Here is a 5,167-nt window from a genome sequence, read left to right on the forward strand (position 1 = left end):
TGGACCTGGGGCCCCGTGGCTGCAGGTCTGCCAGACCCAGATGGGGTGCCCCTGCTCTGCCATCTGGGCAGCTATTGCCCAGAAGATGTGGTCATTGTGGTGGCCCACTTTGAACTGTCAAAGTGTGTCCTCTTGACCTCAAATGGTCAAGAGGTCAGCCATATTGGTCTGCCCTCCAGCTGGGTCCCCAGTGCTGGTCCTGGACAGGCTCCTCTGCATGTGTCTTGCCACTTGTCTCATCAGATTTTCCCTGTTTAAAAATTGCAAATACTTTGATAAGAAACCCAAAATTTCTCATTAAAATATCCAAAATAGTGTTCTCCTCCTACTAAAATGAAACACCACTATATATAGAGAGATCAGTTGGGCAATGTTTTATTGATATATTTACAAGTGTAAAGCAATTTGGGGGGGTTGAGGGGAGTTTGTGGGTGAGTGTAGGGTTTGTGGGGGTGAGGTTTGGGGAGTATGGGGCTTGTGCATGGGTTTGTGGCTGGGTGTGTGTGAGGGGTTTGTGGGGGTGGCTTGGGGATATCGGTGTTGTGGGTGAATTGTGGGGGACTGTGGGTGGGGGGGGCTGTGCATGGGGTCTGCTCATGAGATGTGGGTTCCATGCCCCAGCGCAGGGTGCAGCCTCCCTGCACAGCATGCAGACTGCTCCCCCCTGCAGGGTCCACAGCTCCCCCTACAGAGCCATAGCCCCCCTGCCACTGCAGGGCCCACAGCTCTCCCCACAGGGCCACAGCCCCCACACAGAGCCACAGCTTCCCCCCAAAGGGCCACAGCCTTCCCCTCACAGGGCCCACATGTCCCCCCAAGAAGGTCCACACCCCCACAGCCCAGCCCCTGCCCCCTCCTACCCCCCGCACAGCAGCAGGGGCACTTGGGGCCCTCCTGGCACATCCGCTGCCATGGCATGGGGCAGCATGGCTTGGTCCCGGCTGCCTGACACCCTGTGTTGCCTCATACCTTATACATCACATGGGTCCAGCTTGGTTCGGCATGGGGCCATGCACCTTCGAGCCTCTTGGGCTGTCACCCAGGTCCCCATGCCACTCATGGGGACCACCTGTCATGCCGGGCAGGGTCCTGCCTCCATGGAACCAGCCTGGCCCAGTGGTGCACAGGGCCCCATGCAGGATCCAACCCAGCACAACACGCAGTCTCCGCTAGTGGCACTGGCCGTGGGTGACAGCCCGAGCAGCCTGGAGCTACCCAAAAACACACAACCCCATGGCGAGCTAGGCCAGGCCTGCACTATATGGCATAAGGCAGCGGTGGGTGTCAGGCAGCCGGGGCCAAGCTGCGCTGCTCTGAGTCATGGGGGCCTGTGTCAGGAGGGCCCTGAGTGCCCTGATGGCTGCTGCTGCTGTAGGGGGGCTGTGGGCTGTGCGGTGGGGACAGGTGGAACACCCACCTCTCCCGAGCAGCCCCCACACACACGAACATGCAGTCCCCCACACCCACACAGCCCCCGCTCCAGGTCTTCCCGCCCCCCAGTCCCCACTTACCTGGTGATGGAGCCAGTGCCCATATAGCTTGCACTGCTCCTTGTGCCGTACACAGAGGCATCATGCTTCAGCACCAGGGCAAGGGGCAGTCATAGAGATGCTCTGGCTGGCTACCAGAGTGTCTCTTTGGAGGACCCCAGCCTCCGGTTGCCTCAGGGCATGGTCTTGGACCTCCCACTTTTTTGGGTGGAGGCGAGGTTTGAGACCTGTATTTCCAGGTATCAAATTGTGAGCCTGCACTGCAAATATGCAGTGCAGGGAACATTTTTTTATTCCCAGCATGCACTAGAGGCACATGTGGGCTCATCTGGATGTACCCAAAGTGTCTGTTTAATTTCAAAGAACTTAGTGCAACATATTCAGGTAAAAATACTGTCTATTTTTAAAGAATATAGTACAACATAGTTAACATTTAATATTTAACATGGAGTGAAAAAGAAGGCAAGCATCAATATAATAATGACAACTGAAATGAATTCACTGCATCCAAAATGGAGTGGTACTAGTTTGTTATCTGAGAAGCGAAGTAACCCCAGTCAATGGAAGCCCCAAAAAGGGTCAAGTGAAAAATAACTTGTCTATATTTTTCTTTGGGTGGTATTCAATGATTTAGGAAGGTTTACAGTAGATAGGACTAGCCATTCTCGAGTTATAAGTGAACATACATACATATGTGCATACAGACATACACTTCATTTTATATTTATATATATAGATAAGAGATGAAATTGGGGGGGTGGTAGGAATTAAACAACCAAATTGCCATCATCATTAGTGGAAGTTGGTGCTTTGCAGAACAGCCTTCAGAAGCAGCCTAATGCTCTGCGTCTGTGCTGCATCAGTTGTTTGTGCTCCATGTGTGCCACACATATGTTTTTTAATGGCTGCTCCTGCATGTCTGTCCATCCACCAAAGGGTCTTTTAAATCCTCGTAAAACCTGGAAGGCTATCTCTGAAGGGAAGTTACTGAAAATCTCAATTAGGTTTCATTGTCCACACACACACACACAAACACACACACATAAAAGCACACATATGATGGGAATGATGCTGCTTTCTTTGATCAACAGAAACTCCCACTGACTTTAAGGAATACAGGCTCAAACCCCAAATACCCTAGAGTTAACAGCTGAAAGGAAAGCAATGAGTACCTTATAATGACTATTATTTCCGAAGGAGAAATAATGTGTGTTATATTTTGTTAAATATGTAATACATATGTATTTCTAATTGAGGCTTTTAAATCCCTTATACTGAGATAAGGGCATTATGCACTTCAGTTGATCTGACTCACAAAACAGATGTATAAAAGGGGATGAAAGGAAAGTTAAATGGTGTGGAAAAGTTCCAAAGGGAATAGTGGGTGTTTAATGTCGAAGTCTAGATAGATACTGTAAACAGAGTACTGCCTCCAAGATATAGTCTCATCATGCACTGGATACATGTAGAAGATATTATTAATGGACCCTTGGTTGTGGACTATGTAGTAGGTGGCAGGTGTTCTTCCACAGCAGATTCACATCTGTACTGCAGGAAAAGAGGGCAGCTCCACTTACGTGTATGCACACAGTGCAAGGTATTGATACACTGCTTCCAGTGTAGCTGTTTCCAGTTTAGTGGACAGTGCAGTGCATCTCTGCACAGTGGTGGCTTATCTCAGTCTGGTGCTGCCTTAGTCTGTATAGAATAGATTCATCATGTGGTCTGCCTCCTTCAAAACTCTTGAGGTATTCAGTTGGATTTCTGTACAGAATCAAAGATTTATTACTGGTGCTATCTGCATTATTTTCTCCTTCATAATTGGTGCCCACGTCTCTCAGAGAGGTTTTCTTTGTACAGAAAAAAGGCAGTGGCAGAAAGGATATTCAGGCAACCATGTAAGAAAGGAAGGGAGAAAAGGGCAGCGCCACAGAAAAAAGCTCCACAGAGATGGAGAACATAGACCTGCTGTTTTTGGAAACTAATAGTCGACTGCTTCCTCCTCCAAGCTTCTTCCCCTTGAGGGTACATTCATAAGTAAACTTGGTAGAGGTAGAGCTTTGGCAGTTTGTTGCATTCTACCCCTTTGCCAGGGGTTTTACTGTAGTAGGTTACAAATATGGCCCTGAACAGGTTTATCTTTGCCTCCCCATGATGCTCACAAATTACAAACATTCTGTTTCAATTGCCTCTAAACAAATAGATCCACAATGAAAAGCAAATTATCCTCCCTAGCTCAAAAACATGCTGTGTACCATTGTCAGTTGAGCCATCTTACAGTGTTTAATTAGCAATGAACACCACAGAGCCTGTAGGATGCACTTAAATGAATTCACTAACATATAAAACCATTTATGGCCTGATCTTGGCACACTGACCCATGCTGAGTATCATTTCCATAGCTAGTATGAGTTCATAAGTGCTTGATGGGGTCATGCTCAGAAGACTGGGCATGAGCAGAGTATCATCAATATAATCAGCCACTGAAAGCTGTCATTACCAATCTTATATTCCAGAAGCCACGAGGTTACTGTAAGGTGTACCATGAGTTTAGAAGCATTCATAAAAAGCTTAGACATTTATATGATTAATAAGAACATCTAAAGTCACCATATAAGGCTGTAAAAATACTGACATTTTTAAAAGGGATATACCAGTAAATCCCTTTAGTATCAAGGCATAAGCCAGTGTCTAACTTCTCGGGGTTAGAAAGCAAATGCCAGCGGGGGCATATCTACATGAGATATTTACTGCTAACCTGCCTAATTAGGGCCACAGTAAATTCTCAACATCTACATGTGCAACCTTCTTAGGCTGCAGGGAACTGATGAACTTTGCTGCAGGTTATCCTATGGCGGAGTTCTTCAGTGCTCAGCAATGCACATGTAGATGCTGATGGGGCTGCCTGGGACATGAGGGTGCTTCAGTGTTGCAGCTGCCTGCTGGCTAGCCCTGCATTGGAGTATGCTTGTGGCCCTGACAGCCCTTCCGCCACAGCACACTGAGCCAGGTTGGAGGAGCCCTGGGGGTGGCAGGCTGGCCCCTCCCCGGTCCCCTGCAAGCCAGGGTACTCCGACCCAGCTCAACATGCTATGGTCCTAGGAGCACGTTGAAACATGGTGCACTGAAGTAATGAACTCCAGGGTGATATGCTAATAGCATACGGAGAAGCACCCTATGAGTAGTGGGTTTTGCATGAGAACTACCTATTGCAAACTACTTGAGTCTATTTTTTAAACTTATTTTACAGGCCACTGTCAGTTGGAGTACGTGGACTACCTGGTATAGCAATTTCTAGGACTAAACCCAAGATTATATTACTGCAATCAAACAGCATTCAACAATTAATAATATAGTCTAACAGTGAATAAGCAGAATATAATAATCCATATTCATGAAAGAACATTAACCCAGTTACCTGGAGTATTCAGTTATTTTCTTAATTACAGATAATCTGTGAGCTATAAATGTCAAGATGAATTTTAACAGAGCTGAATTTAAAAACAAATAAATTGCCTTTTATGATCGTATTAAATCATGTCCTGCATGCATGGTTTGGCCTCCAAAAGTGTTTTGTTTTTTCTGTTATAAAAATTACTATTACATTGAATGAACAGGGTGAAAGCATGTACAGGCTACAGGAAGCAGTTAATAGGAGAGAGAAATTCTTTTAATAA

This window comes from Alligator mississippiensis, chromosome 4 (genome assembly GCF_030867095.1).
Source record: "Alligator mississippiensis isolate rAllMis1 chromosome 4, rAllMis1, whole genome shotgun sequence".
Lineage (NCBI taxonomy): Eukaryota > Metazoa > Chordata > Crocodylia > Alligatoridae > Alligator > Alligator mississippiensis.